Source organism: Schistocerca nitens, chromosome 4 (genome assembly GCF_023898315.1).
Source record: "Schistocerca nitens isolate TAMUIC-IGC-003100 chromosome 4, iqSchNite1.1, whole genome shotgun sequence".
In the NCBI taxonomy this organism is placed as follows: Eukaryota; Metazoa; Arthropoda; class Insecta; order Orthoptera; family Acrididae; genus Schistocerca; species Schistocerca nitens.
Window position 1 is genome coordinate 913,666,612 of NC_064617.1, and position 17,023 is coordinate 913,683,634.

Consider the following 17,023-nt stretch of genomic DNA (forward strand, 5'->3'; position numbering starts at 1 on the left):
GCAGTAGACCATGATAAAATTGGCTGTACAGGTAGACAGAAGATACACCTAAGGACACATCTCATAAGCAGTATCGTAAGAAAAGTATCGTACTCTTAATAGTGTTGAAAGAAAACTATCGAGATCTTGAGGTATAGATATTTATCTTTGATATAACATGATTAGAATATCTAGAATGAAATTTTTACTCTACAGCGAAGTGTGCGCTGATATGAAACTTCCTGGCAGATTAAAACTGTGTGCCGGACCAATATCAGCGCACACTCCGCTGTAGAGTGAAAATTTCATTCTAGAAACATCCCCCAGGCTGTGGCTAAGCCATGTCTCCGCAATATCCTTTCATCCAGGAGTGCTAGTTCTGCAAGGTTCGCAGGAGAGCTTCTGTGAAGTTTGGAAGGTAGGAGACGAGGTACTGGCGGAATTAAAGCTGTGAGTACGGGGCGTGAGTCGTGCTTGGGTAGGTCAGCCGGTAGAGCACTTGCCCGCGAAAGCCAAAGGTCCCGAGTTCGAGTCTCAGTCCGGCACACAGTTTTAATCTGCCAGGAAGTTTCAAGATTAGAATAGACGTTCTCTGTCGGATCCAGTCGTTCCATCCCTGTTTCTAAAATTTATCTGTTATGGAGGTAGAGAGAGAGAGAGAGGGAGAAAGAGAAAGTCGGTTTTCACAAGTCTGAGATAATCTGCGTGACAAAGGTGTGGAGTACCCAGAATGATTAGAGTTACAATTCTCTGGGACAGGTAGAACGGGCTCCAGAGTGCGTTAGCGTTGGTCTTGTTTAGTGTTGCCACCAGTCCTTTTAGGGTATATGACAGGCGTGAACACCGTTACATGTTGCATTGGTGAAAATGCACTTGTAGATGCCATGTCATCACCAGAGACAGCGTTATCAGCACTACAGAGTTTGAAAGCAACCTCATTATGGGTCTCCATTTGGACGGTTGAATTGTGCAATACACAGATTTATGGGGCATTGGGGTGTGAGAGTAGTCCGATACTTGGCTGCCTGTGAACGTAATGGCAGGCGTACTCGTGATCAAACATTCCAGTCAACAACGTCTGACCACTATAAGGGATGGCCGTATTGTGTCCCAAGCACAACATAATTTTTTCACGTCTGCGGTTGCCATCCGAGCACAAGCAATGGACCCCCGGCAACACTGTGTCATCTTGCTCCATTGGTCAGAGATTACCCCTTACTGAAGTACCATCCAGCGCTTAGGCTGCCGTTAACCCTACAACACAAACGGTTCCATTTGGAGTGGTGTCGTGACCGGAAAGAGTGGACTGCTGATGAATGGCGTCGCAGTTTGTTCAGCGGTGGACCAAGTTGTGCACTGCCTACAGATTGGAAAATTGCGCAGGTCGCACCAGTGTTTAAGAAGGGTAGTAGGAGTAATCCATCGAACTACAGACCTGTATCATTGACGTCGGCTTGCAGTAGGGTTTTGGAGCATATACTGTATTCAAACATTATGAATCACCTCGAAGGGAACGATCTATTGATACGTAATCAGCACGGTTTCAGAAAACGTTGTTGTGCAACGCAGCTAGCTCTTTATTCGCACGAAGTAATGGCCGCTATCGACAGGGGATCTCAAGTTGATTCCGTATTTCTAGATTTCCGGAAAGCTTTTGACACCGTTCCTCACAAGCGACTTCTAATCAAGCTGCGGGCCTAGGGGGTATCGTCTCAGTTGTGCGACTGGATTCGTGATTTCCTGTCAGGAAGGTCGCAGTTCGTAGTAATAGACGGCAAATCATCGAGTAAAATTGAAGTGATATCAGGTGTTCCCCAGGGAAGCGTCCTGGGACCTCTGCTGTTCCTGATCTATATAAATGACCTGGTCGACAATCTGAGCAGTTCTCTTAGGTTGTTCGCAGATGATGCTGTAATTTACCGTCTAGTAAGGTCATCCGAAGACCAGTATCAGTTGCAAAGCGATTGCTGTATGGTGTGGCAGGTGGCAGTTGACGCTAAATAACGAAAAGTGTGAGGTGATCCACTCGAGTTCCAAAAGAAATCCGTTGGAATTCGATTAATCGATAAATAGTACAATTCTCAAGGCTATCAATTCAACTAAGTACCTGGGTGTTAAAATTACGAACAACTTTAGTTGGAAAGACCACATAGATAATATTGTGGGGAAGGCGAGCCAAAGGTTGCGTTTCATTGGCAGGACACTTAGAAGATGCAACAAGTCCACTAAAGAGACAGCTTACACTACACTCGTTCGTCCTCTGTTAGAATACTGCTGCGCGGTGTCGGATCGTTACCAGGTGGGATTGACGGAGGACATCGAAAGGGTGCAAAAAAGGGCAGCTCGTTTTGAATTATCACGTAATAGGGGAGAGAGTGTGGCAGATATGATATGTGAGTTGTGAGTTAGGATGGAAGTCTTTAAAGCAAAGACGTTTTTCGTCTCGCCGAGATCTATTTACGAAATTTAAGTCACCAACTTTCTCTTCCGAATGCGAAAATACACTCCTGGAAATGGAAAAAAGAACACATTGACACCGGTGTGTCAGACCCACCATACTTGCTCCGGACACTGCGAGAGGGCTGTACAAGCAATGATCACACGCACGGCACAGCGGACACACCAGGAACCGCGGTGTTGGCCGTCGAATGGCGCTAGCTGCGCAGCATTTGTGCACCGCCGCCGTCAGTGTCAGCCAGTTTGCCGTGGCATACGGAGCTCCATCGCAGTCTTTAACACTGGTAGCATGCCGCGACAGCGTGGACGTGAACCGTATGTGCAGTTGACGGACTTTGAGCGAGGGCGTATAGTGGGCATGCGGGAGGCCGGGTGGACGTACCGCCGAATTGCTCAACACGTGGGGCGTGAGGTCTCCACAGTACATCGATGTTGTCGCCAGTGGTCGGCGGAAGATGCACGTGCCCGTCGACCTGGGACCGGACCGCAGCGACGCACGGATGCACGCCAAGACCGTAGGATCCTACGCAGTGCCGTAGGGGACCGCACCGCCACTTCCCAGCAAATTAGGGACACTGCTGCTCCTGGGGTATCGGCGAGGACCATTCGCAACCGTCTCCATGAAGCTGGGCTACGGTCCCGCACACCGTTAGGCCGTCTTCCGCTCACGCCCCAACATCGTGCAGCCCGCCTCCAGTGGTGTCGCGACAGGCGTGAATGGAGGGACGAATGGAGACGTGTCGTCTTCAGCGATGAGAGTCGCTTCTGCCTTGGTGCCAATGATGGTCGTATGCGTGTTTGGCGCCGTGCAGGTGAGCGCCACAATCAGGACTGCATACGACCGAGGCACACAGGGCCAACACCCGGCATCATGGTGTGGGGAGCGATCTCCTACACTGGCCGTACACCACTGGTGATCGTCGAGGGGACACTGAATAGTGCACGGTACATCCAAACCGTCATCGAACCCATCGTTCTACCATTCCTAGACCGGCAAGGGAACTTGCTGTTCCAACAGGACAATGCACGTCCGCATGTATCCCGTGCCACCCAACGTGCTCTAGAAGGTGTAAGTCAACTACCCTGGCCAGCAAGATCTCCGGATCTGTCTCCCATTGAGCATGTTTGGGACTGGATGAAGCGTCGTCTCACGCGGTCTGCACGTCCAGCACGAACGCTGGTCCAACTGAGGCGCCAGGTGGAAATGGCATGGCAAGCCGTTCCACAGGACTATATCCAGCATCTCTACGATCGTTTCCATGGGAGAATAGCAGCCTGCATTGCTGCGAAAGGTGGATATACACTGTACTAGTGCCGACATTGTGCATGCTCTGTTGCCTGTGTCTATGTGCCTGTGGTTCTATCAGTGTGATCATGTGATGTATCTGACCCCAGGAATGTGTCAATAAAGTTTCCCCTTCCTGGGACAATGAATTCACGGTGTTCTTATTTCAATTTCCAGGAGCGTATTTTGTTGAGCCCAACCTACATAGGTAGGAATGATCATCAACATAAAATAAGAGAAATCAGAGCTCGAACAGAAAGGTTTAGGTGTTCGTTTTTCCCGCGCGCTGTTCCGGAGTGGAATGGTAGAGAGATAGTATGATTGTGGTTCGATGAACCGTCTGCCAAGCACTTAAATGTGAATTGCAGACTAATCATGTAGATGTAGATGTAGATGCCCAGGATGACCATTGTCAGCAAATACTGTTGTGACCTGGGGAGAGGTCACAAGCTTCCCATGTTTAGCAGAAGTTCGCTGGTGCTAAGGCCCGCGTCATGGTATGGGTATGACTTCAGGTCACGGGTTGGGGTGATTGAGGGAACTGTAACGGCACAAATGCATGATACCAGTATACAGTGTCGTCATGTGTTACCTCTAACGTGGCGGTGTGACGGTGCCATTTTTTAACAGGACAGTGCTCGTTCATACACTGGACGTGTCTCTGTCTACAGCCTGCGTGATGCTGAGGTACTCCCGGGGTCAGCAAGATCCCAAGATATCTGGCGGTAGAATGGGTGTGAGACCAGATCAGGTGTCCACTCCTTGCCAGTGCCAGTATTCACGAAATCAAGGACCAGCTGAAACAGGTGCGTGCCAGTTTGCCTCAGGGGAGGATGCAATGGATTTATATCTCCAAATGAAAGCAGTGCATGCGTACGGACCGTAGGGGCTACTACTACCAAATTCTCTGTAAATATGTACTCTCTTTTGTAAGCACAACAATAACAAAACATCAAATGGCTCTTAGCACTATGGGACTTAACTTCTGAGGTCATCAGCCCCCTAGAACGTAGAACTACTTAAACCTAACTAACCTGAGGACATCACACACATCAATGCCCGAGACGGTCGCGCGTTTCCAGACTGAAGCGCCTAGAACCGCTCGGTCACACAAGCCGGCCTACAAAAACATCACGTGTCCTTCACACCCGTAAAGTTTCCTTCTTTCTTCCTGAATGCTTCACTTTTTCGCAAGGCTGTATAGAATAACACAAGCATTAACTAAAGTAATGTCTTTATTTTCATTATAAATTTCAATTTTGAACATGTGGAACCTGAAAAATATCATTACAGAGCAGATTATCGGAAAAACAGCTGAATAGTACCTAAAGATAAATAAATTCGTACCTAAGTTTGCTATTCACCCTCTCTACAGTCACTCAAAAACAATATCTTATCTACTCGTTCCGCCAATAATTATTTACCTGACGTCAATAACGTGCTGCTCGACTTTGGACATATATCTCCGGAGGACACTGGTGTCTCTGGAAATGTTAGGTACTCGATGGCTAGCCTGTCTTATACAAGTGGGAAAATGTAACCTTTACGAAGAAACCAGTTCGATTTTACACAGAGTACGCGAAGGAACTTGCCCCCCCCCCCCCTTCTTGCAGCGGTGTACCGTAGGTCTCTAGAAGAACGTAGCGTTCCAAAGGATTGGAAAAGGGCACAGGTCATCCCCGTTTTCAAGAAGGGACGTCGAACAGATGTGCAGAACTATAGACCTATATCTCCAACGTCGATCAGTTGTAGAATTTTGGAACACGTATTATGTTCGAGTATAATGACTTTTCTGGAGACTACAAATCTACTCTGTAGGAATCAGCATGGGTTTCGAAAAAGACGATCGTGCGAAACCCAGCTCGCGCTATTCGTCCACGAGACTCAGAGGGCCATAGACACGGATTCCCAGGTAGATGCCGTGTTTCTTGACTTCCGCAAGGCGTTCGATACAGTTCCACACAGTCGTTTAATGAACAAAGTAAGAGCGTATGGACTATCAGACCAATTGTGTGATTGGATTGAAGAGTTCCTAGATAACAGAACGCAGCATGTCATTCTCAATGGAGAGAAGTCTTCCGAAGTAAGAATGATTTCAGGTGTGCCGCAGGGGAGTGTCGTAGGACCGTTGCTATTCACAATATACATAAATGACCTTGTAGGCCGGCCGCGGTGGTCTAGCGGTTCTGGCGCTGCAGTCCGGAACCGCGGGACTGCTACGGTCGCAGGTTCGAATCCTGCCTCGGGCATGGGTGTGTGTGATGTCCTTAGGTTAGTTAGGTTTAAGTAGTTCTAACTTCTAGGGGACTTATGACCTGAGATGTTGAGTCCCATAGTGCTCAGAGCCATTTGAAACATTTTTTTGACCTTGTAGATGACATCGGAAGTTCACTGAGGCTTTTTGCGGATGATGCTGTGGTATATCGAGAGGTTGTAACAGTGGAAAATTGTACTGAAATGCAGGAGGATCTGCAACCAATTGAATCATGGTGCACGGAATGGCAATTGAATCTCAATGTAGACAAGTGTAATGCGCTGCGAATACATAGAAAGAAAGATCCCTTATCATTTAGCTACAATATAGCAGGTCAGCAACTGGAAGCAGTTAATTCCATAAATTATCTGGGAGTAGGCATTAGGAGTGATTTAAAATGGAATGATCATATAAAGTTGATCGTCGGTAAAGCAGATGCCAGACTGAGATTCATTGGAAGAATCCTAAGGAAATGCAATTCGAAAACAAAGGAAGTAGGTTACAGTATGCTTGTTCGGCCACTGCTTGAATACTGCTCACAGGTGTGGGATCCGTACCAGATAGGGTTGATAAAGAGAGAGAGAAGATCCAACGGAGAGCAGCGCCCTTCTTTACAGGATCTTTTAGTAATCGCGAAAGCGTTACAGAGATGATAGACAATCTCCAGTGGAAGACTCTGCAGGAGAGACGCTCAATAGCTCGGTACAAAATGTAACAGGTCATAGACAGTGTTCCACTGAACAATTAGAGGTAAGGAACCTGGGGTGGGAGAAGGCAGTTTAAGGAGATATGTAAGCAAACTTGTCTACCGTTTTGCCTAGAATTACTGCTTCTCAGCTTATTTACAACTAACATGTGTGCAAGTTTACACGTACTGTGCTGTTTATTTACATATATGTGCTTTATTTCCCGTAAGGAAACAAGGAGAACGAGCCTGATTACTAGGATGTCATGATGCAGGTTTTGTTTACTTGTCCTTAAGGGGCGTACGTACGTCCTATACCCGCAGTATTAAATTTGCAATATTGATGACCCTTTATCTCAGAACCTGTGACAGATAGAGATCTGAAATTTTTGGGATGTATAGTAGCACTCCTTTTCTGATTACTGAACCAGAATCAAAATGTACAGAGAAATAATTAGCTAGTTATGATTTTTTTAAAATGTTGTTCAATATTTTCTTTTAAAAGTCGACTTTTTCTTCCGTAAGTAAAAAACCGTTAGAGGTAGAGATGTTTTGGGAGGTTCAGTAGCTGCAGTATACTAAGTGGTAACTTAGTGTAAAATTAGAAATATGTATCTGTAATAGTTCCTCAGATAATGGGTAAAATAATTTTAAAAATGTCATTTCCGGCAAATCAAGTTTAATCATTTTATTTGATATTAACTTACCCATGGAGCATAACAGCTTCTAGAAACAGCCAGACCCATAATCAGCATTATCTGGATCCTGTTCTTGACTATCCTGCAAACCTAGAAGCTTCCTTCTTTTCCTGCCTCTTGCTTATTTAGTCATTTCCTCTGCTGCACGCTGGGCTTTAATGATCCTAAGTCGATCCATTCACTGAAAGGCTTGCAGTTTGTTGGCACCTGGAGTGATACCAAGTTCCTCTAGTACTCCAATTCTTCCCTTTATACCACCATTACACGTTATCACAGCATCACAAACACCCAAGCATAGAGTTTTGCTTCTTACAAAGACATTTTCTGGTATGCGGGTCCAAATTACATTATTGAAAGACTCATTCGGGTTTTGTGTTCGACCATGGAGTAATTTGGAACATAACCTAAACTATTTTGATCTTTGCCAATAAATAAATCCTCATGGTCTCCAAGTTTCCCCTTTGAAGCACTAGTAGGCGTGTCCTTATCACGGGTATGTGAAAAATCTATTTCAGGATCAACACTGGATTCAGATTTTATGATATGCTGATTTCCATGGAAACGTCGCTCCTTAAAACAACCCTTTCTTTTCGTCATGTTGAAAAGAGGTATAAGAGCGTGTAATAACACACCAAACCACTATGTTTTCAGTTCGAAACTTATGCAACACGACAACCACAAAGTAAATAAACAAAATGCATGTGCTAAACCGCCATTTCTGTTTACACAGTACATCCAACCTCTTAACACGAACATTAACATGATTTCAAGGAATAAATAGCTGAAAACCACAGCCTTCTAGATTGAATAGTTGAAGAGAGAGAGATACTTAGGCAAGTCAGTGCAGAACGACCGGATAATTTTACACACTCACTATTAACTTTGAAATGATAAAAACTACACTTCCAATTGGAATTTTTCGACAAATAATGCATCAAATTAATCAGGAGGGATCAAATATTAATAAGAGACAATAAGCCGAAAATGTCACTTTTTGACAATTCCGTCATACGTACTCCCCTTAAGGTGGCTCTGTTGTATTTACATTGCACCGCCTCACTTCAGTGTTGATGTCAACATCCATCTCAAAGCTGTCTGCTGCATTGGAAGTGGAGGTCCTTTTCCAGGGCCTGCGAGGTCACCTGACCTGAATCCCCCTGATTACTTCCTATGAGGATACCTAAAGCGACTTGTGTGTAAGATACCAGTGGATATGGAGATGGGATTACGTGCCAGAATTGTAGCTGCCTGCGATGTGATTCGAAACACACCAGAGATGTTTGTCTGGGTGCGTCAGTATCTTGTTCGCTGCTGCTGGAAGTAATAGGAAGATTACTTCTGATAAAGGCCTTATTGTAGATATTGTCCTTACACACGGTTTGAAACTTATTTATATTTGTTAATCTTCGGTCAAGCAAGTATATATCAGCGAAATGATTACCTTCAGTTTGTGCAAATATGCACCTAAAGCTGTAATAAATCATTACTAGTGTCTTCAGTATTTAAAAGCACATTTTTAGCCACATAATGTAAATCAATTTTTTAAAAATCAGAGAACCCTGTTTAACAAACCATGAAAGCCAATGCAAGTTATCTTGTGGGCGGTCGCATGTGATCGCTGGTGAGACACAGAAAGGTTGTCTAGTCTTTTGTTAATTACTTCTTTTGTTATCTGTTCTGGAATGGAGTCGATGGAAAGCCTCGCGCGTTAGACTGGCCGCTCTAATTTAAACTCTTTAATTTTATAAAAAGTCACTGCGTACTGCAGGGCGCATACTCGCGCGTACTAGTAATTATATAAGGAAATTTCCACTGCACACGGACGAGATACCGACGTGCGGATAATCAACATATCACTAGTGATTAATATTGTATTCCCAATGTAAGCAGCATAGTGCGCTTCAGTAATTATAGTTATGATTAACGCTATTGTGATTTCATTATTTGTTTAATCCATGATCCTAAAATTTCAACATTATATGTAAACTGTATTTTCAGTATTTATCTCATTTTAGCTCAGAAATAACGTGGCCCACGAACCTCCTTCTTACGGCGACGAAATTCTCAAAGTATATGTCCGATGCCACCTTATCATGGTTTAAATATATTCACTGATTTTTAAATATTTCCATCCATCTATATTCAATTCAACAAAAATAATAATAAAAAAACCAAGATAATATAAATACTCATATTTACACACACACACACACAAACACACACACACACACACACACATATATGTTTATATATATAATTATTTACAAGTACTATACATGCTATAAGCACTGATCTGACTAAAAATGCCAATAGAAATGTAAAGTGTTGAAACATGTCGATATCAAGATGAAATTACGCGATATCAAGGTCGACACTTTTTCGGTGTTCCATACTCTGTGGCCTATAAAGACGCATTCTCGAACCCGTTTACAGCAACGCTGCGCTGGTTGCCTATCGGCGCTTCCTACACGCAAAATTTACGGACGCGAAGACGCAACTGCAGTTGCACAATTTGCAGACAATTGGCATTCACGACAGTACTCCTCTTTTACAAAAGTTACGCTGTAACAATTAAGTTTATTGTAGTAATATATTCACAGAAATGTTCCTACAAATAACACGGTTTCGACATATCAGTCGTCAAAGTGAACTGGTAAAATAAGAGATGAATTAACATATTCTGACGTACCCTTAAGCACAAAAATTATCCTTGTACTATGGAAAATGAGAGCATTCAGAACCAGTTTCACCATTGAGACAATTCATTCGAAAGTTTCACTGCAATAGTCTTAACTTTTAAAGGTAAGTTCTCGGTTCTGCTACGTCTTTCGGTAACAACACTAATATGAAAAGAATCGCATTGTAGCGCAAAGGGCTTGGTGTGTGGTGGGGTAATCAAGCAATAGAAACAAAAGTGAAATGTATAATGTCCACTGATCAGGTGTAAATCCAAAATGGGATAAAGCTAGGCAGAATGGCCGCCACTAATCCCATAAAATATTATAAACCGATAACTGGCAGAAGAACCAGTATAAATTTGCAAGTCATCAGAAACTCTGTCAAGTGACAGGGATTGACAACAGCTTCTTAGACTGTGGAAGCACTGCTTAGACAAATGAAGAAGCAGGGAGGTCTAATTCAGTAGCTGCAACACCACTGTTGTGAGTGCCCATATACATTCATTAATAGCCCAAACCGAAAAAGAATGACAAACCTTCGCTCTATGGACAAACTTCCCACATGCTGCGCATTTCGATTGTCAGTGTTTACGTTGCTGCCATTCCACTGGCTACATGATGGAAGTCGGCAAAAGTCGATGGGACCAGGGGGATCTTTGTACAGCGTCTGAGGTTTTATGAGTTAGGAAGAGCTACTGCAGGAAGAGTAGGAGGCAAAGACCAGTGCTGGATCCTGCAGTGTTGCTGAATAATGCAAAGACACTTCGAACGCTGGCACAATAGGGAGGCATTCCTCCAAGGACTAGTCTTGAGTTTAAGCAAATGACGGCATAAATTCTCACTTGAGGATTGGGTCAACACCATGTTTCTAACAAGGGTGGAAGCATAAGACTGCCAGCACTGGCTACTGCTGCTGTGGAATCGACACTCCCGTGATAAACCCTGCAGACATGCGCTCCAATCCCGATAGAATTCGTAAGGCAGTTTGCGACAGCTGGAAAAGTTGTGCCTAGCCGCTGTCATGCGCACTTTTGAACAGAAATAGTCTGACGAACATGCTTTAGTGTGGCATAGGGAGGTAAAGGGGTCAGCTATTAGATTTGTGGTCCTGCATTGGTCAGCAGGAAAGGGCGTAGCTGCTTATCACCTGTACTATCGTCGATGAATAAACGTTGCTCCATCTTGGCGATGTAACAGGACCAAAATGTTTACGGGCGGCGACATCGGCCGGATGCTGCGCACAGAGAAGTTGATCTGCAGGAGGAGCCCAACGAACATTGGACTCGACTGGGTGGTAGCCGCCAGTCGTTCAAGGAGGAATTCATCTGTGTCTTGCGTTCTCTGCAGCGGAATGATCACAAAATGGCTGGTTCTCCAGCAATTGCTATGTTGGAAAGTGTTCTTGAAACAGAGGAAGACTAAGACAGAGAGAAAACTTGTTCTTTAAATTCTTGTCACCGACTGTTTTATCCCATTCCATGGAGAAATCTGCTAAAGAAGCAAGTAACCACAACAACACCAGATTTATTTCTCGAACACAGCTTAAAAACAATTCTCAGTTAATGGTGGAGTAACTTTTCCTTTAAATCTGAATGTAAAACATTGTTCCTGGCCAAGTGGAACAAAAGAAATAATTGTTTATCGATAGCACACACACTTGAAGTTCCATATTCCAAAAGTAATTAAATAAGTTCCTCAGTACTTGAAAATAATCAGAACACTCTTTAAAGTGGGCTAATCCTTTGGTATTAAGAAAGTTAAATGTAACATTAAACAAGTCGCTTAGTTCTGGACTTTGAAAATAAAGTCTGTATTAAAGCTTCAGTCACGAACACAAAACACTTTTAAAGGATCTTACAGTCAGGCTTCAGAGAAGAACTATCGACGATCAAACTGTATAGAAAAATTTCTAAGCCCACCAAGAATAGAAATACGATATATAGTCTTGGCACTATCTTGTCGGTAAGTCAAACGAAACAGAAGAATTTATGTCAAATCCTAAAGAGCACGTCGTCGATCACTTAGAGCAGGGGTTCCAAACTGTTCCTCTGTTGGGACACTTTGAGAATCCTGATACTTTGATGGAGCACCATGTTTATTCTGAAGGTTAGTAAAATTGATAAAATCTTGAAAAATGTGAGAAAAATCGTTTCATTCAGTGACTACTTCCACTTTAAACCATAACTTGGAGCGACGTTGGAGATCTCGTGCTAGGTTGATCGCTGCGATGGAACTGCCTGGCCAGAACACTGTTTTCGCTCTGGGCTGGTCTGCCCGGGAAGCTCCGGAGTTCTGAGGTCTTGTGGCGCCTGCTTCACAGGGGCTGGGCTCGCGGCAACCCGAACGACGTAGAAGTTGCGTGGTGCCGTCATCTCCTGATGTCTATGGTGCCACGGTAGATACAGCGCGGATGCATACCACAATAAGCATTTCAACTGAAGAGGAATTGACTTTAAAAAGGACAAACGCGGAATTTGTATAGGCATATAGAGGCGGAGGGAAAGTAACTACGAAGAAACCTGGGTAGCGGAACAGGAAAGTACAAAATTGAAAAGGGAAAGACAAGTACACAGGAATATAAGTCACATATAAATGAAGCAAATAGGAAATGCAGAGTACCGAAGGGTGAAATGGCTGAGGAATAACTGTGAAGAAATAAAAAAAGAAATGGTCGTTAGGACTAATTCAAAGTAAAAACAGCCTTCGGTGAAATTGAAAGCAAAAACCTTAAAATTAAGAATGCAAGAGGAATTCCACAGTTGAGTGCAGATGAGGAAGCGAATAGGTGGAAAGAGTACGCTGAAGATCTATACAAGGGGAGGAAGGATTCGAACCTGCGACCGTGGCGGTCGCGCGGTTCCAGACTGAAACGCCTAGAACCGCTCGCCCACAGCGTCCGGCTAATAGGTGAGGAGTGGAACATGGGTATACGTGTTTCACAAGAGAAGGGACACTATGAGAGGACATGTGTTGAGACATCTAGAAATAACGTCCATGGTATTTGGGGGAGCTTCAGACGGTACAAACTGTAGGGGAAGAAATAATTTGAATATATCCAACAAATACTGAGGACACTGAGTCCAAAGTGGTTGGTCCAGGAGATGGGCTCGTGAGAAACATTTTAGAAGGCTGATAAAAGATTCGACCTATTAGTCTCTGGCAATGTGTGTCTGAATTCATTCGGTATATGTTGTCATATACAGGATGCTATCGAAGTGTGTAGAGAATGTAACGATATAGTGTACAGAGAATGCTTTCCTTCAGACAGAACAATATTTATGGAGGTATCGCTGTTTTCTTGTAGCTCAGTAACAAGTCGGTAAAAGATCAACTAACTTATATATACAGTTGACATCGAGAAAACATACTATCTTTGATGTTAAATATTGAATAAACTGTTGGCCAAAGAAAAATTTTGAAGACTAATTTTTGTCTTTAAAATGTGTTTTTCCTGTAGGTAGCCTCTGAGTACGAAATGATAAACCACCCTCCATTATTACGTCAAGAGGCCTGTTATAATTAATTACCTGATAGATGACGATCAGTTTGGCTTTATTAAAGGTAAAAAACAGAGAGAACCAGTTATAACTTTGCACTTGATAATGGAAGCGAGACTGTATTTGTCATTCTAGAAAATGCCTTCGAAAACGTGAAATGGTGCAAGTTGTTCGAAATTGCGAGAAAAATAGCAGTAAGCTACAGGGAAAGAGCAGTGATGTGCAATATGCGCAAGAAGCACGAGGGAGTGTAAGTAGGCTGTTTAGGTTTTTTTATTGGTAACGCCACCTCTGTATGAAAATCACTGGCTGTGCTGTGTGCAGTCTGTGGCTGCTTTGCATTGTTGTAATACTCGCCATTGTAGTGTTAGGCAGCTGTCTGTGAACAGCGCGTAGCGTTGCGCAGTTGGAGGTGAGCCGCCAGCAGTGGTGGATGTGGGGAGAGAGATGGCGGAGTTTTGAAATTTGTCATGAACTGCTATATATATATATATATATATATATATATATATATATATATATATATGATATTAAGGTAAATACATTGTTTGTTCTCTATTAATATCTTTCATTTGCTAACTATCCCTATCAGTAGTTAGTGCCTTCCATAGTTTGAATCTTTTATCTAGCTGGCAGTAGTGGCGCTAGCTGTATTGCAGTAGTTCGAGTAACCAAGATTTTTGTGAGGTAAGTGATTTGTGAAACGTATAGGTTAATGTTAGTCAGGGCCATTTTTTTGTAGGGATTTTTGAAAGTCAGATTGCGTTGCGCTAAAAAAAATATTGTGTATCAGTATAAGCACAGTCTTGTATACATTTTTCAAAGGGGACGTTTCATATGTCGACCCTTAGCCGAGGATACCTCACTGGAATCTTCTGATTTTTTTCTTGTAGTTTGTGTAATTAGTGTAGCTTTTGTTTATTGCTAGCGCGTAATTGTAGAGAAAATCTCTTTTGTAGTTGCAGTCTTTCATTGTTGTACAGTAAAACAGTTGTGGCATGCATGTAGATTTGCACCAAGTATTTCGCAGCTGCGCTTGCAATTAACTACATATTATTTTCAGTGCTATGTTAATGTGTTCTCTTATTTTTGCTCTTCAAATTGTGCTTTTCTGTGTTATCGTGTGAAATATTGTGACAATAAAGGCGTGTGAAAAACGTAACACTAGGCTCCAAAGTAAACTGAGAAATAATAGTGACGACGAGCGTAGCTTGCCAGCACCACTGTGTAATGAATTAACAGACGTTCAAAGTAGTAATTTGGTAACTGTGCATAGGGAAATGGAGCGGGCTGTAAACATTGGCGTAGACAGTGAAACAGGTAGTGAACAGGGAAGCATTATCGATCGATCGCTCGGCAACAGCTCGCCTCAGGAATCCGAAATGACAGGACACAATTTTGCAAATACTGTTGATTCAGGTTTTGCGTCCTCACCGTTTTTTCAAATGAGTCAAAACACATTTTCCGCTTGTCAAAATGTGATTGTTGCCGGTGCAAATTCACTGCCGAAAAGCACTGAGGAACATGTTTCAGACACCAGTGCATTGTTATTACAATTAATGCAACAAATGGGACAAAAGCTTGAAAAGTTAGACACAATGGAACAACACTAGAGACAAATACAGCAACAATTAGACACAATAGAACAACACCAGAGACAAACACAGCAACAGTTAGACACAGTGGAACAAAATCTCAAAAAGTTAGACACAGTGGAACAAAATCTTAAAAAGTTAGACACAATGGAACAAAATCTTCAAAAGTTAGACACCACACTTGAACAAACACGTGAAGATTTAACTACTGAGTTACATAACATTGAATCGAAATGTCAAAAGTCTGTAATGACGTAAAAACACAAATTTGTGAGCATTTTCAACCTATTTTTTTGCGGCATGAAAATGCATTACAGAATCACGAAGCAGCCATAAAAGAACTGCAAACTATTGTTCATCAAAATCATGAGAACCTGCAAGCTAAAATTGACTCAGTTGCATCTACCGATTCGGTTATGCAACTTGCAAAAACTCAAGAAAACTTAAAGGACACAGTAGATACTCTGAAAATTGGTTCAGAAAGACACATGGAGGAAATTAGTTCATTATCAGAGAAAGTAGTTGAACTTTCGGATCAGCTAAATAATTTATCTACGAAGGTAGATGATAATCTGAATGACACAAAACCGGTAGTCTTTAATGACACAGAAGAGAGCGAACAAATTAGGAAACTGAAACAAAATCTGAATCAAATTAATACGCAACACCAAAGAGAAATCCGGGAAGTACAAGATCAGCTGACACAGGTAATACAAGAATTACGTATTTCAGAGGACATTCGCGCTCCAACACGGGAAGAGGGACATAGAAATACGGAACAGCCACAAAATAATAACACAGCGCATTTCGGAAATTATGAAAGAAATTGGCAAGGTGCACCGAATTTTGAAATGGAACCGCCGAAACGACGTAACAATTACCGATATGCGACTCACCGACATCATGATTTTGACTATAAGCTGTTCATTACTGCACGTAAATTCAAAACATTTAAGAATTCCGGCAACGACATTCATCCACAAGCGTGGCTCCATCAATTCTCTCATTGTTTTCCTCCCAACTGGTCATTAAAGCACAGATTAGAATTTATGTGTGGCTATTTAGAGAATGAACCAGCTGTAAGAATGCGATCGGTCATTCACGATTGTCACAGTGAAGGAGAATTTTACCGTGCCTTCCTCTCAGCATATTGGTCTCAAACTACACAAGACCGCGTAAAACATAGCATCATAATGATGAAACAGTTCGAACAATCAGAATTTTCCAGTCTTGTGAAATATTTTGAAGACATGTTGCACAAGAATCAGTACCTGTCAAACCCATACAGCCCCTCAGAGCTCATCCGCATTTGCTTAATCAAATTACCTGAACATTTGCGACATATTATTTTGGCAGGACGTTGCAAAGACGACATTGAAGCTTTTCAGGGACTTTTACAAGAATTAGAAATTGACACTGACATTCGCGGAACGCGAAAACAGGAACACAACAATTACAGGTCACATCCGTCGCAATTCCGCGATGAAAGAAATAATAACTGGACACGACAAGGCTATTCTTACAACATAAATCGTGACCAAAACAGACACCACCCGTACGCCAACCGTTGGCAGAATAGTAGTTACAGATAAAGATCGCATTTCCGTAGTAATGAATATGACAGAGATTACCTTAGAAACAGACAATATGGGAACCAAAACAATTATTATCAAGGGAGACAGAATAACTTCAGACGCAACAGTTCAGCGCGCAGTTACGATTCAGGAAGAAATTCTCCACCACATGACCGACAAGAAAGAAATTATGAAATCTACCGACATGACGACAGACGAGATAATCATAACGACAGACCTGAATTTCATCAGAACTGGCGGGATTCAAACAGAGCAGGGCACATTCGACAGCGTGAATTTGTAGAAGCTAGGTCTCCTAAT